This window comes from Triturus cristatus, chromosome 11 (assembly GCF_964204655.1).
Source record: "Triturus cristatus chromosome 11, aTriCri1.1, whole genome shotgun sequence".
NCBI classification, from domain to species: Eukaryota; Metazoa; Chordata; class Amphibia; order Caudata; family Salamandridae; genus Triturus; species Triturus cristatus.
In genome coordinates, this window is record NC_140594.1 from 947,472,954 (window position 1) to 947,486,735 (window position 13,782).

General features: G+C 44.0%; 1 pseudogene; it reads left to right on the forward strand.

Moving 5' to 3' along the window:
* Positions 1–9,992: 9,992 nt before the first annotated feature.
* On the forward strand, positions 9,993–10,759 carry LOC146785731 (proteasome subunit alpha type-1 pseudogene; annotated as a pseudogene).
* Positions 10,760–13,782: the final 3,023 nt, after the last annotated feature.

Below are 13,782 nucleotides of genomic sequence, written 5' to 3' on the forward strand. Positions count from 1 at the left end.
AGCCAGAAAGATTGGGAGTAGGTGCAGATCCCCTTAAAGCAGCCATTATCAACCTCTCGAGTAGGGTACTAACTTTAGATGAAATTACTACATTAGAAAAAGGTTTAGGTTTTGCACCATGTACACAAGCCTGCAAGTATACAATGGAGAAAGATGTACGGGACCTTTTTAGAAAAATTAGAATTAAAAAATTCTTTGAAGATAAGGAAATGAGGGCTACCCATAATAAATCAGGAATGAAACCTCTTTCAACATGGACGCCGACAATTGGTATGGTTGGACAGGAAGTTGACACCTTCGAGAAGGTAGTCACTAAAGGTTTAGAAGTGATGTTTGAAAACAAACAATGGACAGAGAAAAATTTAACTCAAAATCAAATACTTGCACTGAGGAACCTCCAGGACTGTGAATCCATCACCATTAAACCTGGTGATAAAGGGGGGGAGTATTGTCGTCCTTGACACAGCTGATTACAACAGGAGGATGCAGAACTTATTGGATGTCCCATCACACTATAGGAAATCTAGTGTAGAAGAATGGAATAAATTAAAAAACAAAGTTCGCAACCTATTAAGGTTAGCCAAAGAGGATGAGATAATATGTGAAGATGAGTTCCGATTTCTACAGAATGATCATCCACTTATTCCAGCCCTTTATGGGCTTCCAAAGGTTCATAAAAGTATCATTGACCCACCTATGCGACCGATTGTGTCGGGAATTAATTCCATCACGGAACCACTTAGCAAGTATGTCGATAAATTTATTAGTCCTTTGGTAAAAAAATTACCATCATCTGTAAAGGATACGACACACATGATTTCTAAGATAGAAGGTCTTAATTTTAACAAGAATAATGAGTGGCTGGTGTGTTTGGACATAGAGTCCCTATACACAAATATACCCCAAAAAGACACAGTTGAAATGATCAAAGAGATGTTCTGTCAGGGAGGAAATGATCTTTCCCCCTTGGAAACATTCATTGTGGAATGTATTGAAATCATACTCATGAACAATATTTTTTTATTCACGAATGATCTCTATTGTCAAATCAAGGGCACCAGTATGGGAGCTACTTGTGCTCCTAGCCTGGCATGCCTTTACGTGGGTAAATTTGACGATCGCCATGTTTATAATGAAGTCAGCCCCTTTTTTGAAAATGTAAAGCATTGGTCTAGATTTATAGACAACGTGTTCTTTATTTGGAAGGGAGATGAGGAGGATTTGATATCTTTTCTTGATTGGCTTAACTGTGGTGATGTTAATTTAAAATTTACTTCCAATAGAAGTAAGGAATCAGTTGCCTTCCTTGACATCACCATAAAAACAAAAGATGATAAACTCAGCGTGGAGCTCTATACCAAACCATCTGATAGGAATACTCTTTTACATCATACGAGTTATCATCCTAAGTGCCAAAAGGATAGTATTCCTTTCAGCCAATTTCTTCGGATTAAACGTAACTGTAGTGACAAGAGGGACTTTGAATATCATGCACTATCCTTGCAACAAAAACTTTTACAAAGAGGTTACCCTAAAAGACTCATCAAAGATGCCCACAAGAGAGCCAAGTATTATAATCGCGAGAGCATCTTTGAAACTTATGACAAAACCAAGAAAGAACCAGGAATAGTGATGGTCAGCAATTTCAATGGTCTGAGTAACAAACTAAAGACCTTGATAAATAGGAATTGGCACCTTCTAAATAGACCAGGGAAGAGCCCTTTTAACAAACCCCTGTTCTCATACAGAAGGAATAAGACTATCCGAAACCACTTAGTAAAAACGTTCAGAGAACCCGGTAAGAGTGTACAAACAAACATCCAAGATGGAACAATACTCAAAGGCAATTTTCCGTGTAGTTCCTGTACACATTGTAAAATGATCATCAAAGAACGAAAAGTGGTACTAAATGGCATATCGCACTGGATAAATGAAATGGTCAATTGCCGAACCAAAAATGTGGTATATCTCTTGATTTGTCCTTGCCAGAAGGGATACATAGGTGAAACAAGTAGAGAGATGAGATTTCGCCTAACTGAGCATAGATCAGCCATAAGGAATGGTAAGAAGAATGCTCCGCTGGTCGATCATTGGCAAGCAATGAAACATAAGGAAGATGATCTGAAATGGTTAATCCTTGAGAAGATGAAAATGTCAATAAGAGGATTAGATATTGACAAAAAAAGAAAACAAAGAGAACAATTCTATATGTCTAAATTCAAAACCTACCACCAGGGTTTGAATAACAGAGAGGAATGGGAAAGAATCATTAGATAATTGTGGCTGAACCCCCCAATATCGTTTGGAATTAAAAACAAAAATAAAAATTCTCCTTGGGAACTTCTATATATAAATAGCTGTCCCTTGTAGAAATATTGAGAAGCAGTAAATAATGGTTTGGTTTAAAATTATACCCATGGATAGACATTGTGTAAAATGCATTTTATAATTTATATCTGAAGGCTTTTAACTAATACTATTGACCATGTAATAGGCCCTTTTAAATTATAAAACCTTGGATCAAACTGGACCTCGGACCATTCAGTAGCACCAGTAATCAAATAATCAAAAAGTATAAACGGACATGTCAATATGGCTAGACTGAATAAGGTGTAGCAGTGAGATAAACAATATATGTCTGGAAAAACTTTTCTAGTGCTTACTGCTTAAATTGAGAATTGAATAACCCCAAAGTATAAATAAATATGTGCGTGGCGCTAGAGTGTATATGATGAGGTTTTTAAAAAAAAGAACTCATACCTCCGGCTTTTTATAAATGAATTAGCCTATGTTGATATAAGGTGTAGTCAACCGAGGAAATGTTTAAAATATAAAACCTTGAATTTAGGAACGAAGTCATTCTATAAAATTTTGGCCCATATAAAGGTATAAACAAAACTGATATTCGTACGTTTTTGTTTTTATAAACAAAACCGCTGATTTCGGTGACGATTATAAACAAATGCAATACCAATAGTGAGATTACAAACATGCAATAGGATAACGATGGATAAGATTGTTCTGCATTAAGAATAACCTAATCGGATAAATTGAAGTATAATCCTATCCCCTGGATCTGATGTGTGACTTTTAGGATTTAATAAAGCACGCGTTATTCAGTGAGAAAATTAAGGAACTACCAAAATGGCCGCACGTAGGAAACGCACGCAATTAAGCACAACGTGATGTATAAATAGCAAGGAAGTGACGTTGCTTTCCGTGCAACAAGCATCTGAGAACCCCGTGAGACGTTACGCTACGCGGTACAACAAGGTGAGAGACTGTTGGCGTTTAGCAGCGGCAGCGTGTCCATAACCGATGGCGCTGCCATCTGTATTTTAATGACTATAAACTAGGTCACGAGATAGTTCGCCCTAGCGCCACTCTTTAAAATTAAGTACTTTAAAAATTAAGTACCTTAGAACTACGCAAGACGCGGCAAAAAATATTTTAGGATTAGGTATGACGTTGAGAATTGTTTTGTGATCAAGAATGGTAGCGTGTCCTTAACTGACGGCGTGTGCAACACGTAATTTAATGATTATTAATTTTGGCTCGAGTAAGCCTGCTCCAATACCACCTCTTAACAATGAGTTAGACACTCGATAACAAAGGGTGGGTCAGAATAAGGACCCCGATAGATGCGACGCTTCACGTCCCAACGAGGTGAGACATGGAGGTATTGCTCTGTAAACTAGCAGGTGCGATGGCCCGAAGGCACTACAATATGTATCTCAGTGATTTTAAACATTTTCTGGAATGAGTACGCTTGAGCACTATCTTTTAAAATTAAGCTGCACAGCCTATAATTGATTTAGAAAAATTCTTGCGATGCAATCGAGATAGTAATGACTAGAGTCTATACATCTCTTTGATCGAGGGCACAGGAACTTAAAACTTAAAAGTTAGAAAATTTTAAGGGAATAGACTAATTCCGTTTGATTAAAAAGACCTAATAAATTGCGGAATTTGTTGTATCTGAAATGAGGTTTCAGACAAAAGAACCTGGCTGTGAATACCAGGAGCGAAGAGGGCGCTGAACCGAACAAAACGTAAGGGCTAAGGATTTCTCATTTTAAATCCTAGGTACTGGCTTCTGCTTGAATTTAATTAAAAGCAAGAGAACCATAGAGGTTGCGAGAAGTATCTCGAAAGAAACGCATCATATGGAATTTTATTGAAAGAGCTATGATTCAAATAAACCTTCACTAATGTTCAAACGGTGAGTTTAATTTACATCTTTTATTTTGGGAAAAAAAAGTCTAAAATAGTTATTCTCTTTATCAATAATGGACACTAATATTTATCTATACACATTGTATTCCAATAGAGCTTTTGAATCACTAATTTGATCACACGTACAAATACGGATAAGAAATGAGGATTCATCAGTCTAAGACACTAGCGCAACAATTAGGGTAAGCAGTGCCTTAAAAATACAATTATCCCTCTACAATTAGATAGGAAGTATTGACATAAAAATAGAAATTTGACCATAAAAATGTTCAGAGTATTTTTATTTATTTTGGAAAATTAGGAGGCAGTGAATTGAGACACTCTCCCTCGGCTATCTATGATTAACGAAATTGAAGCCCCAGTTTAGTGTAAGTATAATCACTAAATATGAACTGAATACAGGGTAATTTGATTAATACATTTCTGACATAGGTATGAGTGTGTTTGCCATTATAATTAGTATGCCCATGTGTCCCTTTCACAAATAATTGAGTAAATTTAGTTTAGGAGACTCTTTGAGATCAACTCTGAGATTTTATTATGAACTCCTATAGAAGTGTATGGGTGGGAAATTGTACATACCCCTATACCCTTACAATTAAGATAAGCATGAAATACGGGTTCCTTGTACCCTTTTATTAATGCTGCGCAGAGCAGGCCTCACAATCAAGGCCAGTAAGTGCCAGATTGGGCAAGGTTCTGTGGTGTACTTGGGACACCAGGTGGGGAGTGGCCAGGTGGCACCCCGGCAGCCCAAGATTGAAACCATCCTGTCTTGGGAGCCCCCAAGGACCCAGACCCAGGTGATGGCCTTCTTAGGACTCACGGGTTACTACAGGATGTTTGTCAAGGGGTATGGCAACATTGTTGCACCCTTGACTTTGCTGACTTCCAAGAAGCGGCCAAAGATTGTGAGCTGGACTGACACCTGTCAGAAAGCTTTTGATGCCCTCAAGACTGCCATGTGTACAGCACCCGTATTCCAGGCGCCCAATTTTGCTAAGGAATTTACTGTCCAGACAGATGCTTCAGAGCATGGGGTGGGGGCTGTTCTGTCACAGATGAATGAGGAGTGACTAGACCAACCTGTAGCCTTCATCAGTAGGAGGCTACTTCCACAGGAACAGAGGTGGAGTGCAATTGAGCGTGAGGCTTTTGCTGTGGTCTGGGCACTGAAGAAGGTGAGACCATACCTGTTTGGGACTCACTTCCGGGTTCAGACAGACCACAGGCCCCTGAGATGGTTGATGCAGATGAGGGGTGAGAATCCCAAGTTTTTGAGGTGGTCCATTTCCCTACAGGGTATGGACTTCAAGGTGGAACATCGCCCTGGTACAGAACACGCCAATGCTGATGGTCTGTCCAGATTTTTCTGCCTTAGTGATGAGAACTTCCAAGGGGATGGGTACTTCTCTCCACATCTCAGATGGAGGGGACGCGTGTTAGACCTGGCACCATTGGCGTGGGTCTCCCTTCCATTTTTCCCTGTTGTCTCCTCCTTTTACTGGTAATAGATGCTCTGGGCGCTGTGCCACTGCCATTCAGTGCCACAGCACGAATGCTCCCTGTGTAAAGATGACATGTGAATTGGTATATCCATGATTGGCTTATTTGGTTTACCTTTTAGTCCCTAGTAGCGTGGCCTATGTGTGCCCAGGGCTGGTAAACCAAATGCTGTTGGTGGGCCTGCAGCGCTGGTTTGCGCCACCCACAGAAGCAGCTTGTAAAGTGTGTCTCAGACCTGCCACTGCAGTGTCTGTTTGCAGTCTAGAACTGCCATCTTGGCTGTGAAGTACACCCACTTCCCAGCCCCTGAACCTTCCCTTGGCATCATGTAAGCCACCCCTATGGTAGGGTGCATTGTATGTGTAAGGTAGGACATGCTCTGATGTGTGTAGCATGTCCTAGTAGCGAATTACACCCAATTTCGTTTTTCACTACTGTAAGGCTACCTGTTCTCCATAGGCCAGAATGGGAGGTTTGGCTATTACATTCTATAGTCTAACTGACCCACTGAACATGGTAGAAAAACGAATTTAGTATGCCTGAGCTCAGAATATTAAAATACATGTTTTAGTAAAGTTTATTTTTATATTCTGTGTTTGAAAATACCACTTTTAGAAAGTAGGTATTTTCTTGCCTAAGCCTTCCAGTGTGCTCTGCTGTTATGTGTATTGGCTGTCTGGTTTTGGAGGGACAGGGCAGGCTGAGTCAGACCTGGGCTGAATAGAGAGATCTGCATTGGAGTATGGGGAGGGGTAGCTCCTGGACCTGAATAGGGCTGTGCCTGGCAAGGTGAATGCTGGTTCCACCTTCCACCGTGCGTTTGATGGCAGACCCCCTCTTTCTGAAAGGAAGGATGCAGCCTGGTAAACAAAGTGCTCTAGGGCTGGGCAGAACTGGTTCTGGCTGGGTTCAGTGACTTGTGGCTTCTTAAAACTGAGGGGCAGATTTACAAGGCCCTTGTGCCTCATTTACGCCGGCGTTGCGTCACTTTTGTGACGCAGCGGCGGCGCAAATCCTGCGCCATGGTGCATCGGAGATGCGTCACGTTGTAAAGCCCTGCGCCACATGTAGGCGTTCCGGCACGGGGGGGGGGGGCGTTCCGGAGCAGGAACGCCTCCTAAAAGTGGCTGAGTGAAATCTACAAGATTTCACTCAGTCACTCTTAAGGCCATGCTGCGTCAAAACCCTGCGCCTGCTTGAAGCAGGCGTAAGGATTGACGCAGCATGTTAGGGATAGGGCACCCCCCAGCCTTGCTGGAGCTGCGTCGCGCTTGCGTCGCAACTCTAGCAATGCGCCACCTCTCCAACGGGGGATGCATCACGCATCTGCCCATCCGAGCGCCACGGTGCACCGCATTGTAAATGCGGCGCATCAGTGGTGGTGCACGGGTGGGCAGATGCGTTGCAACTATTCTGGCGCATCTCTGCTGATTAGCAGAGATGCGCCAGTAGTCATAATATCATAATATCTATGCTCAAACCCCTACAATTTGTAGTGCTCCTGGACAACAAGAAGAACCTCTGTCCGTGTAACTGAAGGAATCTGCAGGAGAGGACTGTCCTTGTGCTTGTGTGCTGTTTCTTGGACTGGCCTGCAGTGGTTACTACTTTACTTGGAAGAAGAGGAAAAGGACTCTGAAGGAACTTTGGGGCATATTATCAAGCCAAGCAATAAAATTATCGCCGCTTTGGCGGCAGAAAACTGCCGCTAAAACGGCGATAATGGGCTTGATAATATGCTCTATGGAATTCCAATTGAAGCCCATGTTAGATTAACATGGGCTTCACTTGGAATTCCATAGAGCATATTATCAAGCCCATTATTGCCGTTTTAGCGGCAGTTTTCTGCCGCTAATGCGGCGATAATTTTATCACCTGGCTTGATAATATGTCCCTTTTATTTTTGCTACAGCAATTACCCAAGGACTAGAAGAGAGCTAGCCTCCTGCTGGAGTCTCAGACACATCAGACTCCACCACCAGCCTCCTGTTTCCTCCCAGCGAGGATTTCTATCTGCAGGTGAGGCTCCTGTATGTTCCAGGGCCTCTAGTTCTACTGTAGAGAAGTGAGTGCTGAAAATCGTCGCTAACACCCGTTAGCGAGCCGCCGCAGCTGAAGAGCGTAAGGAAAATCATCATGCTGCTGCTGCTGAGTGCTCGCTACCGGAGATCATCGCATCACATGTTTGCGGGCTGCCAAATGCTCGCTAACCCGAAGATTATCTCATTGCATGTTTGCGGGCCTCAAAGTGCTCGCTAACCAAAGATCATCGCATCGAGTTAATCGCTTCACGACATCGCAGAGTGGACACCGAGCGTTCGCCATTTTCATCGCATCAGGATCGTCGCTCCCTCGCGGAGCGCCATTTCTTTTCATCGCAACAAGATCGCACACGCAACAGGCTCGGCGCATCATCCTCCCTTCGTGGCAAGGATTTCATCGCATCGCCAGCTTAGCGTGTAGAAGTTTGTCGCTTTGTCCTGCTCACAGATCAGCGCATCATCCTCCCTTGCGGAAAGGATTCAACGCATCGCTACAACTCCTTAGCGACATTTTGGTTGCTTTGCTACAGAATCCAGAAAGGGGTCACAGAGACCATTGCCTTGAACTGAACACCTCTTTGCACACTTTGAACTATTTTTGCAGCATTTCAAGAGTAACCCTATTTTCTAGTATTGTGGATTTTTACTGTTATCGGTCTTGTGTTAAGCCTATATATAAAGATACTTATTTTTTATAACTACTTGTGTGGTGTTCTTCACTGTGTTACTGTGTATGGTCATAAATGCTTCACACACTGCCTCTGAGATAAGCCTAGCTGCTCCTGCTACGTTACCACAGGGTTGAGCAGGGTTTATCAAAGGGTGTAGCCCGCTTACTCTGACTTAGGAAGAAGGGTCCCTACTTGGACAGTGGCCAGCCATTGCCAACTAGAGACCCCCATTTCTAACACCTATGTTGCTGTTTCTCTCTGCAGATGGGGAGAAGGTTGTGTATGTGTTGGTGTGGGCTGGTTTGCAGCAGCTTGCACGCCCAGCTCAACCTGCCTTATCTGCCGTACAGTACTGCACTGCTCTTTTCTCAGCAGGCAGAGATTGGGGCACGCAAGCTAGTTGTGCTTGGCTTGCATGGTTATCCTACTTACTATGCAGGTGAGACGAGGGATGGAAGTGTGTTCAGGCAGTGCTAGCATAGCATCACTTCTTGTGTAACTAAATATTACAGGTGAGTAGTCATTTTTTTCCTTCCCCAACAGTATTCTTATTACAAGGCCTGTCGCACTTTATTCACATGCCGAGTGGCAAGCAGGGACTACTGCTCCTCAACCGTAGGGTTTGAGGGCATGTGCCTCTTATGTCCAGGGGTCCGTCCTACGAGGACTTAGAGGACTGGACCAAGGACAACCCTTAAAAAGTGAGAAAGAAAATCGTTTCAGATGAACACGATATGCCAGTATCCGCAGGTCTCTATAGGAGTGTCGTAGGTGAAGGCGAATGTCCCCAAAGTAAGCTCAGACACGTGTTAGTCTCGAGTGGGGACCGTTATTCACATAAACAAAAGTAAGAGTCTTTAAGAGTCGAGTTCCAGGAGCGGTTCTTCTTCACCGGTTCCAGGAAAGTCGGGAGGTAGGGGCTTCCTAGTTCTCCTCCCGAGGCGTCGAGGACATGGCAGGAAATAAAAAGAACAAAAATATGACACAGGTCAGTGGACAATGTTCACTCTTGAACGCACTGGGAAGGGGAGTGTGAGGGATCACCAACAGCAAAACAGAAAGGTGGAGACCAGAAAAGAAGCGCTGTGCGGTGACCACCCACAAACTACCCGTTGCCTCTCCGTGAATGTGTGAACCCCCGTATGCGGTAGCGTACATGCTCCAGCCACCCTCCTCCTGGAGCGTGTTCGGGCGGATCGCGGTGCTGCTGCCCTCCTCCGGGCAACTCTCCACGGACCGGAACCTTGGTCGCAGCAGTCTCTGCGTCATCCCCAGTGTCTTCTCCTCCTCGGTTACTTCCCTTCGCTCTTTGGCGTGCGCGCCAGGATGACCGGGCCCTTCCTTCTTCTCCCAGAAGCTGTTCGCTGATTGGTGTTCTGGAGCTGACATCATGCAGTCGGGTTCCTCCCCTCAGGGAGTCTAGGGGGAATTAAAGGGCCCACCGTGCTCTCGTACCTGTAGCAGCAGGACATCTGAGTCAGTGAGAGCCTCTGAGTAAGTCACCCCGGGAGCCTCCCGACAAGGAGTGATCAGCAGCATGTTTCGCGACCAGTATAACAACGATGTGACTGTCTGGAGCCCTCAAATCGAATATCCCATGTAAGTAGTGACGCAAGGCTCTGCGACTGTAGGACTGAAATCTAAAACCCATGTTGTTCTGGTAGCCCTAAAGAGAGCACAGTCTGAACTTGCTGCTCATCAGAAGAAAATTCTCAATGTAGACAACCGCATTGGCATCTCGATTGCTGGTCTTACTGCAGACGCCAGGCTCTTATGCAACTTCATGCGTCAAGAGTGTCTGGATTCACGCTTTATTTTTGACTCTCCAGGTGTTTCGTCTAGTGTCCCTCATTGGAAGCAAAACACAAATACCAACACAGTGCTATGGAAGAAGACCTTATGGTGTGGGAGTATTGGTAGCTGGTTTTGACGATATGGGGCTTCATTTTTTTCCAAACATGCCTCTCTGTTAACTGTGTTGACTGCAAAGCCATGTCTATAGGAGCTCGTTCACAGTCCGCTCGCACTTATTTGGAGAGGCACATGACAGAATTCGCTGAATGCAATCTGAATAAATTGGTGAAGCATGGTTGGCGTGCTTCAAGAGAACCCCTCCCAGCAGAACATGACCTGACCACAAAGAATGTTTCCGTTGGCATCGTTGGTAAAGACATGGAATTTACAATCTAAGATGATGATGATGTGGCCACATTCCTGGAAGGCCTTGAAGAAAGGCCACAAAGAAAGGTTGCAAAACCTGTTGAAGAAGTCATAGAGAAGGCAGAGGAACCAATGGGGCACTAATCTTCAACAAGCAGGCATGGTATCAAAAGAACGTATCCTAGCACTGATGACTACAATTTAATGCCCCCCTGCAACCCCAACAAACCATGCTCGGAACCATAATCCTCAACTCCTCACTCTCCATGAACCACCAAATCAACGCTATTGCCTATTGCCTCCACCAGTTTCAACTGCCTCCGAATCCTAAGAAAGACTTTCAAATGGATCCCCTCAGACTGCCGAAAGACCGTCACACACGCACTCATCACCAGCAGGCTCGACTACGGCCACTCCCTCTACGCCGGAATCAACAAATCATTACTTCGCAAACTTCAAACCATCCAAAACGCCACCGCCAGGCTCGTCCTAGGACTACCACGCCGGGAACACATGACGCCGCACCTAAGAGAGCTCCACTGGCTCCCCATTGAGAAGAGGGTCACCTACAAACTACTCACGCATGCTTACAAATCCCTGAACAACATCGGACCCAAATACCTCAACGACCGAATGAGTTTCCACAAACCCAAGAGGAAACTTCGCTCTTCCGACCTCGCCCTGGCAGAGGTCCCCCGCATCCACCGAAGCAGAGCCGGAGGGAGAGCCTTCTCCTACACTGCCACCACAGCATGGAACGCTCTCCCAGTTGAAATAAGACGCTCGACTACCCTACTCACCTTCAGACGGGCACTCAAGACCAGGCATTGCAACTGATCGGAGCTGCTAGACCTACCCCCCCCCCAGCGCCTTGAGACCCTCGCGGGTGAGTAGCGCGATTCACCAACCCCTGATTGATTGATTGAATGATATCACAACATTTATTTTTGAAGGCCATTTCTCAGTTTGCAAAATAATGCACCAATTTGTCACGTTTTCTTTGACCTGCATATTACTTTTTTGTAATGGAAACAGTGGAATAAATGTTTTTCTTGTTTTCTTTCTTGATATGCCACATAATATGAAGTGTAAAGTGCTTTGTACAAAGATATTGTTACAAGGGCACTTGAGAAGGTTTGCACACCACGTGTCATGCATGGGGATTGAAATGAAAAAGTGCAAAGTATCGCGTCTCAGACGTGTCAAATAAAATATAGGTCAATTAAATTCATTACGATCAGAAAAGAGCGAAGAACTTGAGTGCACGTGAGTGCCCAAGAAAGGTGGATAGAATGGGAAATAAATAAAGGGCGATTGGCTACACAACGAACTACAAAGGTGCTGTTGTCTAGTCACGGGAATGCGCAAGTCACCATAAATCGCTCAAGAAACGTTTTCATTGTGTTCGCCTTTCTTATGTAAGAGTTTCTCCAGTGATGTTTGGGAACATCTGTCAATAAACCACGCCTCTAGATCATGGAGCTAGCTACTTTTCCATATTCTTAAAATGACCCTCTTTGCATTCACTTACCCTCTCCATTGGAATTGTTTCTGTGGGTTCTGGAGTGAATTCTTTTGATTATTATAACCCAGGATAATCAATGTTTTAGAGATTGTCTCTTGGGCTCTCAGACTATCGAGACCTTAAAGAAACCTCTCTAAGGCTCCCCTATTCTGAGTGTTTTAGACCACAAACAAGGTAGTTAATTACACTCCCAACACCTATCTTTCCTGATAGCCCCAATCTGAAATCTAACAGTGGTGTGTAGGATTCTCTGAGAAGTTTTAGTTGTATATAAGGGTGATCCCGAAGGATAGGGACCGCAAGCGCACATTTCCTCCCGAAAGTATATTGTTACAGTATGTGTGGTTAAGCTCTTGTGGGTCCCAAAACCCAAGTCTGATATCTCTGCATTTAGGGAAAAAAGAAAACACACTGAGGGATGACAGCTATGCACATGCTGTTGCGCAGGTAAGGCTGAATGTTGTGGTTTGAAACAGAAGAACTGCCTGTTCCCTGCACTGCCTCCAGTACAGCCATACACGGGAAGGAGTCCTGCCACCCTCTGATCAACTACACAGACCAGACAGATTTACTATTGCGTGATGCAAAACAATGCTATGTCAAAGTTTCAGCACTGCCTTGAGTCAAGGTGAGAGAGAAAAATGCACGCTATCTACTAAAATATGGTGCATTCTTTCCCTCCCCCTGCACTTTTGCCAGTCATGCACTAATGCACATACCCGAGTGGCATTATGCAATAGTTGCATTTTTCTCTAAAGAAGGAGTCCCTTCCAGTAAAAACCTATGCTTTAAGGCTTTTCTCTCTATGTATCTGCTGTTCAATGCAGCACAAATGTTAAGTAGGAAATTAAACATTTCTCCTCGTTATGCCTGCTTCAAGGAGGCAAAAGAATTTGATGCAAATCTCTGTCTACCAATGTTTGTAGATAGGGATATGCATCAGAAGCTGTGGGTGGTTGCATGGGAATGCCCGTGCACCACTTGTGGAACACACTGTTGACGCAAAGTAATGCAAAGCAGTTCGTATCACAACTTTTAATGACTTTGGGATGCTATCCAGCTAAAATCCTGGTTTGCATTCGACAGCAAATGCCACCCTAACCTTTCTCCCCGGGTTTGTGTCACAGAAGTGATGCGATCTCTGCAGTAAAGCTTTAATTAATCTGGGTCACAGTGTTTTCAGATATGGAACTTACATGGTTCTGATGGAGCTCTATATGAACCCAAGCTGTTCAACGGAAAATAGCCTCAAATCAGCATTTGTTTTTTGACTGTCAACTGAACTTTGCAACCAACACGAAATCTTGTTTAGGGACAGAAGGCTCCTGAAAGCAACTGTAAACCAATACAAGGCTTATATTATCACATTGAGGGAGTCCAAAAATGTAATATATAGGGCCCACAGCAAACTCCCCTGCCCAACAACCCAGGTGGAAGTATTTTTATGTCCCACCAATGAAATGTTAGTAAGTAAGTAAATAAAGCATTTATAGAGCTCGCTCATGGTGAGGCGTCTTGCCACTAAAATGGGTTGTGTAACGAGTAGCTTCTCCAGAGAGGGAAATATTGGATTTTTACTTGGACGGGAATAGCCAGGTCTTGATCATTTTCCTGAACAGGAGTTTATTTGGTTGTAACCTAG